Source organism: Neomonachus schauinslandi, chromosome 8, assembly GCF_002201575.2.
Source record: "Neomonachus schauinslandi chromosome 8, ASM220157v2, whole genome shotgun sequence".
Taxonomy (NCBI): Eukaryota; Metazoa; Chordata; class Mammalia; order Carnivora; family Phocidae; genus Neomonachus; species Neomonachus schauinslandi.
The window spans coordinates 98,163,170-98,176,661 of NC_058410.1; the positions used below are offsets into that span (position 1 = coordinate 98,163,170).

Genomic DNA, 13,492 nt, shown 5'->3' on the forward strand with positions numbered 1-13,492 from the left:
GGCAGAGGAGAGAATCCTCAGGTAGACTCCACGCTGAGCATGGAGCCCGACAGAAGCTCTGGTCTCACGACCGAGATCATGACCTGAGCCAAAACCAAGAGAGGATTGCTTAACCGACTGAGCCACCCAGGCACCCACTGAGCAGGGAGCCCGATGGGGGGTAGGGTGCATCCCATGGCTCACCTCAGGTGAAGCTGCACAGGGGGGATGTTTACGAGTCCCAAGAGGTGGCTTTCGATTCCCAATGTAATAAGCCCTGTGTGGGAAGCCTAGTTGGTGAACCAGGTTTAATTCAGGACATATCTATTGGTCAACATTAGCAGCACAAAAAACAGACTTGTTTCTGGTGAGCGCAACACCTCGGGTTCTGGATCTTCCAGCAGCTGTGTTCGCAGAGTGTCTGCATTTTGGGTGAAATCCAGAAAACACTCTCCTTTGTTCCCTTTCTCATGAAAGGAATGAAAATTTCCATTGCGGGATGTACTTTATCCATTACTTTACTCAGTCCTTAGTCCTCACAATAGCCCCCTGAGGTCAGCAGTGCAACCATCACACCCATTCTAAGGATTAGGAAACTGCGGCTTACAGAGGTGGAAAAAGGTTGCACAACATTAGTGAGGACTCACGACTCTAAAGCCCGGAGCCCCCTGCCTTTAAAAGATGGGGACAGTAACATAATAAGTGTTTATTTCCGTTTGAGGACCTGACATGGTTGGGTATCATGCCTGGCAGAGGGGCTGTAAATGAATGGGACCAGATCCACATCCATGCCCTCAGTTTTCTCAGTGTTCATTCTCTCAGGGAAGCCGGGGGGGTTGGGGGGGGGGGTGTTGATCCACATTCTTGGTTATAGACCTTAAGGAGCACACAGCTTTCCCTTCTCACCCGGTGACAACGCCCCTCCCAATGGAACACACCACCTTCCATCCCTGGCACTCAGACTCCTGTCTACCTGATGTTGCCAGCTCCCCATTGTTTTATTCCAGCACCTCCGAGAGCTCATATCTCTGCATCCCTCTGAGTGTTGCTTCTGCCATGCCGGCAAGAAGCTTGCCCTCTCCTGATCATTTTAGGACTACATGTCTCTCCTTTCATCTGAGAGACTTCACTGGGTCTCTGGAACAAATACGATGTCTGGAGCCTCCACATTATGACACTCAGTAGTCATGTTAGGTATCTGTCTCTCGTGGGCAATCTGGGGCTAGGATTTTAATCTCATAGGTTTCAAATAACTAAGAGAATAGTCAGAAGAAAGACCATTCAGCCTGCATTTTAAGGGACCATTGGTTGCTTAGAAACAGCTTTCTGGAGGCTACCAGACATGACCTTTTCTGGATTCATGGTCTAAACCAAAGGATAACGTTCAGCTCTGGCTAACTGGGGGAGCAGGATAGAATTACTATAAAAAGGGTGTTCACAGGTGTTTCTATGTCCCACATTCTTTCACCATAAGATTTATTTCAAACAGAATTTGGACTGGTTGAAGGTTTCAGGGACACAGAACGACAGGAATTAACCTGAGACCAGCCCCAGCCAGATTCACAGCCTCATCCCCGTCCCTCAGAGCAAGTGGAGAGGGGTCAAACTGGAGCTCTGTGTGCTAAGCAGACAGTGGAGAGATGGAGCTCCTCAAGATGGACGGTGATACTTAACTTCACCAGTATTGCTTTATTTTTGTCTGAAGGCAGCAGGACGGACAGAGACCCAGAAGGGGTTCTCGGAGTGAGGGCTTGAATCATTTGTCGGTCGCCCAGAGTTTGCTGCTGTTGGATGTTTGTAGTTGTCTGTTTGCCTTGCAGCCTTCGTGACACTTGGTCAGTACCTGAAACATGGCCCACGTGGATGTGAGTTTCTCTAGCACTGGGACCCACTGGGCATGCGCATCCTGCTGTGCGTTGGCATGCTGGGGAACTGCTATGCTTCCTCCTTCTGACTTCTAACAGTGCTTACATTTGCTCCTTAAACATCCTACTTGGGACCCTGTAGGCGACCAGAAAATTTAGTAGGAGTTTTCTCACTGGGGAAAGGTTAACACGAAGCCACCATTTCTCTTCTCCCTCTTGTCATATTTTCTCCACACTGATTTTATTGTAAGGTTCATTCCAAGGTGTGTGGGTAGTGAGTTACTACACTCAAACATATTTCTCTAATCAGGGAATTTGGGTTCCTTTTTAATCATTGTGTCTCCTAAGACAATAAAGTAGTGGGGTTTTAGGAAGCTTCAGAAACTTTCAACACTCAGTAACTAAAGAGGCAACTTAAAAGGAATGAATCTTGACAGCAACCCAACAGAGGCAGTGCCCAGGGCATGACAAGACCACAGCAAGAAAGGAATTAGTGTGGCTTTGGCCGCACATACACTACAGTTGGAACAATACAGAGATTAGCATGGCTCCATGCAAGGATGACGCACACATTTGTGACGCGTTCCATATGAAAAAAAACAGAGGAGGAAAGGAATTCAACTTTTCCAAGAGTTAAACTGTAAATCCAACATATAAGAAAATAGGGTTGGGGCGCCTGGGTGGCTCAGTCGTTAAGCATCTGCCTTCGGCTCAGGTCATGATCCCAGGGTCCTGGGATTGAGCCCCGCATTGGGCTCTCTGCTCAGCGGGAGGCCTGCTTCTCCCTCTCCCACTCCCCCCCTGCTTGTGTTCCTGCTCTTGCTATCTCTCTGTCAGATAAATAAATAAAATCTTCAAAAAAAAAAAAAGAAAATAGGGTGGTTGTGGGCAACATTGCTTCAAAACACCTGTAAGATTTTGTGAACCTGAGTGACTTCGTTGTCATATGATTGTGGGTATTCACAGTCAAAGTTTTCATCATCAGCAGAACTACTGATCTTCTGATTTTTAACTTTCTTGTGAATTTTGTTAGCACAGGCAGCATCCTCAAGTGGAATCCCAGCTAGGACAGGATACTTGGCAGTTTGGGGCTTAGTGGGCGAAGGACCATGGTGAGTGCTGCGTTGGGAAGCTGAGGTCAGCCTCTCCCAGAGCCATGTATCACCCCGCGGGTGCACCTGAGCACCCTCCCAGCCACAGCACCAATGTGCACCGCCTGCACCAGAAGCTTGGCTTTTTTGCCGTTTCCTTGAAGCATGCATTGTTGCCTATGGGGTTGGAGCGGCAAATTTGAGAAAAGGAGACCCAGCAGTCCTCTAAGTTGGTGTAGAGCTTTTAGTATTCTCAGAGCACATTCGGTAATCCTGTGAGACAGGCAGGGGTCACTAACATACTGACCACTGTGGCCCTTGCCACGGTGAGGTGGAAAGTGCGATCAGGTGCACTCGCATTAGCTCTCTCCTCTTCTTTAAAAGGTTGTGGGTCACCCAGGGACATCCTTCTCCTTCCCAGTTGCAGACAAAGACATGCAGGCAGACAGAGGTACTGAACTGGGCCTAGGTTTGCTTGGCTCCCTGGTGGCTGGGTCAAGACTAGAATCCTGGTCCTGACTAGGCCTGCCTTTGTCTGTGCCTCTCCCAGCACTCAGAAAAGTCTTGTGACAGAAACGAAAGCATGCCCAACTCCCACGGATCATTTCAGTCCAAACCAGCCCAACTCCTTGACACTGTTAGATAATATTTTCTTTTGCAAGGTCATTCACGAAACCATCATATTAACTCTGGGTTCTTGTCTCAAAATACCAGAGACAATCTCTCAAATCTATGGAATACCTTGATACCTTGATATGTATCGTTTTTTTTTTTTCTTAAATTGTGAGAGAGCACACATACAGGAGAGTGCATTTACCTGCAGTTTAAAGACTAGTTATGAAGACTGATTATTAATTCTGTTTAAGAAACAGACTATTAATAGCACTCCAGTCTCCTTCCCCATATCCCTCCCCTATCACAACCCTCGTTCTCCTCACTGGAGGTAACCACCATCCTGCTTCTGTGATCATTGTTCTCTTGCTTTTCTTATTTTTCTTATTTTGCCCTTCAGAAAACCTCAAGCCCGGAGTCATGGCAACCAAACCCAAGCTCTTCTACTTTCATGGCAGGGGCAGGATGGAGTTGATCCGCTGGCTGCTGGCTGCAGCTGGAGTGGAGGTTGGTTCCTGATTGGGAAAAGGAAGGAGGGTAATTTGGGTGGACTGGAGTGGTCCTCTCCCCCCTTCAAAATTTAGGATGGTGCCTTCAAGATAGATCCACTCTTTCCCTTTCCACCTACCTTTCTTTGTAAGAGGTGAGAGAGGGATCATAGTTCTCTGTTTAAGCAAGGTTGGGAGGGTGGAAGCCTAGGGAGATGTTCTGGAAGCTTCATAGGGGCCCAAGAGGTCCTGGTGACTCATAAGACAAAGAGGAGAGAGGAAACCCATAACTGGATTATCATCTTCACTGGAACCAGCTAATTTCCTGTGGTCTTTCCAGCTCTGGCCAGGCACCTCAGTCTTGTTCTACCCATGGCTGCCAACTGGAACCCTAGACCTAGCTGCAGTCTGGTCTCCTCTTGAGCCTTCCTCGGAAAGGTCTGCCCCACTGGGATCTTTCCTTAATTCTGAATTCCTTAACCATTGACTTTTCCATAGATTTTCACAAGTTATTTGGAAGGTGTAGACTTCTTTTTCCCCATTTTAATGCCATCTTCTTTTTTAAATTATTATTAACATATAATAATGCCATCTTCTTTAAGACAAGGACTCGTGCATGACCTTCTTTGTTTTGTTCACCTTATCCTACCCCCATCTCAAGGTTTAGGGGACAAAAAAAAAAAATCAATCTTTCTCACAGAAGCTTTAGGGATTCCATCAATAAATAATGGTAACCCCACCTGAATAATGATCTTCAGATCCCTTTCATTGAATGTATGAGCATTAAAGAGAAATTTGATTTGACCTGATAGGGAGGGAGAATGACACACAAGAGAGAAAAGAAAGGAAAGACAGGAATGGAAAAAGGGAAATCACTGGGGGAAGTTGGTGAAAAGGACAAGAACTTGGAGAGAAAAAAGAGCTAAGGTGAAGAAAAGGGAAAATATGAATGGGGCTGAGGATATCCTATAAGTAGGCAAAACCCCCAAAGGGGTGCCAGTCCCACGACTGTAGAAGCTAATCTACACACACATTGGCAGACTTTTCAGCTGTGTGGAAACTGACAACTTTGTGGTTCCTTTTAAAATTTTCATTCTGAAAGCTATTGGGCATTTTATACTGTGAATCTCTCTCTCTCTCTCTCTCTCTCCCCCCTCCTCCTCTGAGGACATTAAAGTTATAACAAAGTTTCTATCCTTTATCTAGTTTGATGAAGAATTTATTGAAACAACAGAACAATATGAGAAGTTGCTGAAGGGTGAGCCTGAGATTTATTCAATGTTTTCTTACTGGAAAAAGTAAACATTTGTTTCTGGAAATATTCATTTCAATATAGAACACAGAACTCTGGAGTGACAACTATTAGAAAAAGGACTGCTCACATTGATTGAGTGCCCACTATGTCCCTGTCACAGGGCTAAATTTATCATTTGCATTGTGTCTTTAGCCGTCATAAAAGCTTATCAAGTAGACTCTGGCCCGGACCTCAGTGAGAGATGGGAGCCTGGGTTTGACTCAGCTAATTGGTTCAATACTCCCCATCCCACTGAATGGAGTACTGGGTGTTATATGCAAACAATGAATCATGGAACACTACATTAAAAAAAAAAAAAGAATGCTTGAAGAATTCTTAAATAATGATCCAGTGGGTTGGAAGGGAAGGGGAATTTGGGCTAAAATATTCTCTAGTTCTCATGGCTCATATCCGTTCTTCTTAGTGGTTTCAACAGATTAACAGACACCATTTTATCAGGTCACAATTGTAGAACCAAGACTATTGAAAAGACCGAAATTTGATTAAATTCGGAAGTCTTTCACCCTTACAATTTCCTAGAAAAGTTTCTCAAACCAAGAAAAAAGACTAGTACTTTCATAGCACTTCTTAACCTTCTAATAGCCACAACATTACTTTCCTTACCTAAGGAAACATGGATGTCCCCACCATTGCTGATAAACAGTCATGAAATTGACACATATTATTTTTTTGAGAAACCTTCAACTAGTAATCAGACCTGCCGTTCAACTAGTAATCAGCAGACCTGCCGTTTACAAACCATATGACTTTGCAGAAGGCCTTTAACTTCTCTGCATCTTATCTCTTTACCATAAAATAAAAATAATCTCTGTGGTCACAGATGCAGTATACCAGTAGATCTCACTAAATGGGGAAGGTTGGCTAGCCCCTTACCCAATTCTTGTCCAGGAACTTTATTGTCTGGAATATCCCTGAAGCTCCCCATTCTCTTTGTTTCTGCCCTACTCCACCCCAAATGAGGCCAGTCACTGGTACGTGGTAGGGATTAAGTACATATGTATTGAATAAGTAAATGAAATGCATCTCCAGAAACTTTTCCATGATCATTCCGGCAAGAACTCCTCCCTAATACCCTATGAAATCCTCCAGCCCTCCCTGAGTCTGTGATGCTACTCTTGTGCTTGAGACACTCTCCTGGGCATTACCATTATTTGTAAATAGGAGACAGAGAGGGGCAGCAGAGAGGGCTGTGGGCTGAAGAGTCAGGAGGCCCACTTCTGTTGTGAGTTCAAGCAAGTCATGTTTGCCCCATTGGCCTTCACAGTGCCATAGTCTATGATATGAGTGAGCTAAATGATCTCCAAGATCCTTTCCTATACTCTTGATCTGAGAGTTTTAAAAATCCTTCTGAAGAAGATCATCAGCTCCTAGAAGCAAGGATCATATCTAATAATCTAATATCTTCTGCATCACTAACAAGCAGTAGCACAGAGCCCAGTTTAGATGCTCATTCAGTTTTGGACAAATGTATAACTGCTTTTAGGAAATGGAGATTTTGCAGTCTCTCCATTAATAATAGTACTAATATTTCCAAAGCATGGTCACAAGGTGATCTTATTCCTGCTTAAGGAAATTCTACAATGGGCAGATCAGAAAACAGGCTCAGGGAAGCCTGACATCATCAACTAGACAGGGACACTGGCTCCCTGGAAAGTTCCTATGGTGGTTTCCTCTCCACCATCCTCTACTGCCTCTCATTAAGTCAAGTAGCAACAGTACTGGAAGTTGGGGAAATTAATTCTGGCCTTTGCCAATGCACTAGTGAAATCTGGTTCCTATTCTGGATAAAAAGTTCCTGATTCTCAGCAATGTACAGGTGGTAAAAGAAATTTAAAGGCCATTTATTTCTTCAAGACCCTATGAAAAGAGCACTATTAATAGTACATCTTTAAATGCATTACTTATATAGGCAGTCACTCACAAAGAAGAAAATTTAACTTTACTAAACACTAGTTATTGACAGTATTCAGTGTTTTATTTATCTCATTTCATCTTTTCAAAAATCCTGCTAGATAGATATTATTATTGTTTTAGAGCAAAGGAAGCTAAAGCTCAGATAGGTCATTTGCTTAAAGTCACATGGCTGGGGAGGGCTAAAGCTGGCGTTTGGACCTCGTCTGCCGGGGTTCTTGCTGTCACATCCGTCCTGCTGCCACACAGACCTGGAGTGATACCTGCTGTGCTTTTCAAAGAATTCAGGCTCCCAGCCTCCACCCCTGAATCAGAGAATCTGGGGAGTGGGGTGAATATTTTTAACAACCCACCACCCTGAGATGAACTTTGAGAACCAGAAGCACTTATACTATAACACAGTCATAGTAAATGTATAGCGTCTTAAACAATCATGATTAACCAAGACACAAAAATGTGTGAAACCATCAAACAAATCTCAGATTTTCCATAAAGCAAATGGTAGGCATTTCCTCAACAACTGGGGTCTTTAACTCACTACTTTGGATGAAAACAAAATCACTCAACAAAATTAGAAGAGACCCTCCTACAGGCTTACCTGGACCACGGGAGGACAGTATCCTAATCTCACTTTGCTCAACCCACAGATGGACGCTTGCTTTTCGGCCAAGTGTCTATGATTGAAATTGATGGAATGGTGCTCACGCAGACTAGAGCCATCCTCAGCTACCTTGCTGCCAAGTACGACTTGTATGGGAAGGACATGAAGGAGACAGTCAGGTAGCATAGTGTTCACATCTGTACTTGATTCTTATCTAAGCTCTGTAGTCCTGCACCTGCTGGGACCCAGTTAAGGTGTAGCCTTTCTGCCTAGACTGGGGGGAGAAGGCAAGGGGGAACAAAGGGGAGATGCTCTTGCTACACCCATATGCAAAAGCAATCTATTTCTCACCATTTTGATGCATAACTGTATAAATACTCCAGTTCTTCCCTTTTACTACTCATAGTGGTGGGCATTCAACATTCTCATATTCTCTCTCCACTCCTAACAAAATACGTTCTCATAAAATGACCTGGTAAACTATTCTACATGAAGGTGGAAATGACTGACTCAGCAAACAAACATTGAGCATTATATCAATAATCTATTACCACAAATAATGCTGTGTAACATATCACCTTGAAACACAGTGACTTAAGTCAGCATGCATTTATTACTGGGTCATGTGGGCTTTGGCATTATCTGGGCCAGGCTTGACTCCTCTTGGCTGGACTCACTCATATGGTCTGTGGTCAACCAACAGTCAGCCAGGAGGCTCTGGTTTTGGGTGTTGAGTATCAACCGAGGGGCAAATGAGCCATGTGTCTCTCATGCCGAGCTTGTTCTTGGGGTAGCTAGGGAAGGTTCTAAGAGAGAGACTGAAAGCACACAAGGCCTCTAAAGTTCTAGGCTCAGAACTGGTCAATTCCACTTCACTCCATTAGTCAAAGCAAGTCATGAGATCAACCCAGAAAACAGACCCCATCTATTGATGGAAGGAGCTGTTGAGTTTTATCACAATTACTCAGGGGTGAAAATTGGTGTCCATGGTTTTGCACATATATACAAGCATCTACTATGTGCTGGACACTATGCTAGGCCTGACTGAGGTTGGCTGGATTATTACTCCCAGGAATGGTTCAGAGTTATAGAAGATAAGTAAACTAAAGACAAAGCAAAGACTTACAACTATTAAAGTTTTATCTGGACTTGGGGTCAAAGGGCCATTTTAATGGTCCTTGAAATCTCATCCCCATAAGCATGACACTATGGGAGGGTCTGTACATATATATAGAAGACATGGTGGGAGAAAGATCCAAATTCAATTGTTCAGAAGAAGGAGAGAGAGAGTATATCACAGGAATGAGCAAAGTCCATAACAAGAAGCAGCATGCCCCAACTTTTCCACTGCTCCAACTTTAAAATGAACTTAGTCATCCTAACTTGCAGTCCCAAAGGTATATGGCAAGAGAAGCAATTTCAAACTGTGTGAAAAGAATCCTTTTATAATAATGTAAACAAGTAGTAGTATGCAAAAGCAATCTGTTTGTCATAGTTTTGATGCATGTGTTGTTTTTTTACAATTAAAGGTGACCAGCTAGGTAACAATCTAACCTGTAAGAAAAATGATTTGTAATTCAGATAGGACAATAATGTAAATTATGCTTTTATATATGTTAAAAGGCAAAACACAAAGATGACCATTGAACCAAATTTGTTGAGCAATTAGCATATAGTGGGGGATACACAGACACACAACCCCTAATGTTTGCGCACTGGTCGTAGAGATAACTTGCACAGCATAACTGCACCAACAGGCAAATAATCAATGATAATAGATCTACCATTCTTGGTTATTGTTGTTTTTAGCTTTTTGTGTTTGTCAATGAAAGGAAAATTTTAGAGAATGAAATCCAGGTATCTGTCTGACCTGACTAGGAAAGCAAACTTTTCTTTCTCAGTTTCCAGGTCAGGGGAAGACCTGCTAAATTATGTATCTTCCCTAAAGAACTGAAAAGGTTCTGGTACTAATAGTTTTGCACTTCTGGTAAACTTCATTCGGTTGGGTTTTTAAAACCATAATAATTATTTATTTATGGCAGATTTCAACTTGGAGGCTCTTAATTTTTTCACACATCCCTTCATCCAATGAACATTTCCAGAGACCCTAGTATCCTCGGGTCCCTTGGAGGGCTCTGGTTCCAGAAATCATTCCTCAGCATGGACTCCTAAGGGAAAGGGTGTGAAAAGTCATTTGGCCCAATATCCATTTACGCCATCGCGGTGGCGAAGTAGGACACCCCCATACTCAAAGGTTACCGTGGGAACGCGAGTCACGCGCTCTTTTGTCAGGATCAACACGTACACTGATGGCACCCTGGACCTCATGATAACGACCGCGCTGGCTGCGTTCAAACCCTCCGCGGATAAAGAGGAGGATCTTGCTTTAGCCGTGAAGAGAGCGAAAACTCGTTACTTCCCCGCCTTTGAAAACGTAGGCGGCGGGAATCCAGTTTGCCTCGCGGCGGCAAGATCTCACCCCGCGCCGGGCAGGGGCGTCTGGGTGCTCTCGCGAGAGCCTGGGTCTGGGTCGGCGACCGCTGCGCGCGCAGATCCCGCGAGGGGGCGGGGGGAGCAGGGGGCGGGGCTGTGACGTCCTCGAGCGGCCCCCAGTTCCCCCTCCCATTCCAGACAGGGGCGAGAACTGAGAGGCGGGTTTCGGGCGCAGCAAGTTCCCACTGACGCTTCCCGGGGTGCGGGGATCCGGGACTGATTTCCTGTTGCTGAGAAGAGTAGTTCTCGAGTGAATATCTGAAAAGACCAGCTATGGTAGTGCTTTCTTGCCCTCGGACCAAAACTTTAATAAGGGTTCCAAAACAAATGACATGACGGAATCATGTGGAACCTCTAACAAAACAGAATGGCAATAAACCAAATGCAACGAAAGGATACAGCCTTTCTGTTCTGATTTTTAAAATAAGCCATCAGCAGCCCAGGGCATCGGCACCTTAAATTCACCGTGTCAGATGTTTCTTTAATACTGGAGGCTAATCATGCCTCAATCAAAAGAACAAGATCTTTTAAATTTACAACTTTCCCGAAGTCATTTTGGAGTGAATACTAATTACGAATGTCCTTGAAGTACATCTGGTAAGTTTCTAAACATAGAGGACAGCATGGGACATGGTAAGAAAGACTTGTTAGCAGAGGGCTCCATAAATAAAGGCTTGCCAGACAGAAGAATTCTGTGGGATTTCTCCTCAGTCTTAGCCTCGGGAAGGAATGATTTACTACTGATTAAGCTATAATGAAGAGTCTTGCCAGTGCCTCAGAGTCCTAGACGATCCAGTTCCTCTTTGTTCGGGAGCAATGTACAGTGTTGTTGAAATGCCTTCCATTTAAAAAAACGTGTATGATTATTTGAGTTGTAATGTTAAATGGGGTTTCTGATACTATTTTCTACTTGTGGTATAGTAGCCTGATTCTAACTAATCATGACCTTCGTGTCTCCCTATACTGGTGGGTATAGTTTTACTTAACCAGCTGTAGGCTTATAAGAGAGAGCTCCGTTCCAGCCCTTCACTACCCAAAATGTCTTAATAATCACTGACAAACTTCCAACAAGACAGTGCCAATTTACAGAAATGTTTAAGAGTGCATAAGAGTTGGTTTCATCTGATCCTTTCCAGCAGTCTTGGAGATAATCAAGAAAAAGATTCTTTAGTAAATTTGATCTGGACAGAAGACTCCCTGCTTTTATAAGTGTTTAGCCAGGCAAAATAGTCTTTACTTTTATTTGATATTCTTTGTTATTTCTCTTTCTGTAGATTTTGAAAGACCATGGAGAGGATTTTCTCGTTGGCAACAAATTCAGTTGGGCAGACATACAACTGTTAGAAGCGATTTTAATGGTGGAAGAACTCGATGCTTCTGTTCTTTCTGACTTCCCTTTGCTAAAGGTAGAGTATTCACATCCACACAAAGTGAATAGAAACGAAGACTAAAATGAAATGTATCTCCAGGTCAATCTTAAAAGAAGACTTGTTAAAAAATCATTATTTCATGCATCTTGGCAATTTTCTCCTGCTCCATACTACAGGATCATTAGGAAATAAACCCTTATGATGGGAGAGAGATAGGTTATTTTGGTTTCTAACATAAACATTTAGTGCTTTCCTTTTTTTTTTTTTTTTTTTTAGTGCTTTAAGCGTTTTTTTCCTGATGAAGCAACGCTGACAAGTCTGTCTTTGTCGTTTCCCTCCCCAGTGCCTACTGGACAACTCTGCCCCCCTTTAGTGACCCTGATGCCGAGGACACCCCACCATTTCCCTCCATTGCTCAGAGATTCTGCCTGGGTGTCCCTGCCTGTCTCCTGCTGTTGCTGGTCCTTAGACCTCCCTCTCTCAATCCTGCCACTGCCAGACCAGAGCTGGCCTCTCTTCCAATTCCTTAGAAACATTTTATCTAAGAGGTGACCGTAGGTTTTGTGGTTTAAGAATAGTATTTTTTTCTTACTACCAAAGAAATGAAAGTTCAGGTCTTTACGTTAGGCATTTGTATGAAACAAAAGAAGAAAAGACCTAACTAGCCAAATGCTACTACTGGATTAGACTCTGATCTATTATTTTACATTTTTCCTCAAAATAAGATCATACTAAATATTGTTTTGTGGCCCCCTTTTAACATTTAAAAAAAATTATCATGAATGTTTTGACAGGTCAGCAAATATTCTTCTACAATATCATTTTATTTTCATTAGGCAATAGAGTCACATCTTTTTGAATAATCAGAACTATATAAAAAGGGCATAAACTGAGAAAGCTTATTCCCACCACTGCCCTCCCACCTTTCTGCTCCTATAATCACTTTTATTGGTTTCCTGTGTAACTTCCCAGTGTTCCTATTTATGCAGATACAAGCAAATATGAATATCTATTTCTCTCTCATCCCCATCCCTGGCTTTCTTACACAAAACAGCAAATGTATTCTGTTCTGCCCTGGACTTTTTTTTTTTTTCTTTTCCCTTTCTTTAAACTAAACCGTGCATTCTAGAGCTCTCTCCCTGTCAATACAGGGACCTTCCTCTTTCTTTTTATATATAAGTCATTTTAAATTACTGGCTTATATACCTTGTAAGGACATACCATAGTTTATATGACCAGTTTTCTTTTCTTGGAAACATAGGTTATTTCCACATTTTCACCCTACTAACATTCTTTTTTTTTTTAAGATTTTATTTATTTATTTGACAGACAGAGAGAGAGAGAGCCCACAAGTAGGAGGATCAGCAGAGGGAGAGGGAGAAGCAGGGTTCCGCTGAGCAGGGAGCCCGACGTGGGGCTCGATTCCAGGACCCTGGGATCATAACCTGAGCCGAAGGCAGACACTTAACTGACTGAGCCACCCAGGCACCCCCACCCTGCTAACATTCTTAACATGATTTCTTTGCTCACGCCTTACGCGATTTCTTTGCTCACCCTTATAATAAATTCCTAGAACAGGAATCGATAGGTCAAAGAATATGAATTTTTTAGGGTTTTTAATATGTGCCATCTACTTGGGACAATGAGTTTTTAAGAAGATAATTTCATTCACACTAAACACACTAGCCATTGTATTAGCTTTTCGGGAACCCCCAGCAAACAGGTGTTGAGGGGTTAACTCAGGTTCAACCCACTGGGCTCCCTAAG

General features: G+C 43.3%; 1 non-coding gene and 1 pseudogene across 1 annotated transcript; both read left to right on the top strand.

The window, feature by feature from the left end:
- The first annotated feature begins 2,337 nt into the window (after positions 1 to 2,337).
- Positions 2,338 to 2,439, top strand: LOC123325613. The gene has a single exon (XR_006540547.1). It is a non-coding gene; the product is annotated as a U6 spliceosomal RNA (small nuclear RNA).
- A 1,528-nt stretch (positions 2,440 to 3,967) lies between these two features.
- Positions 3,968 to 13,492, top strand: part of LOC110582186 — a 39,413-nt pseudogene continuing 29,888 nt past the window's right edge.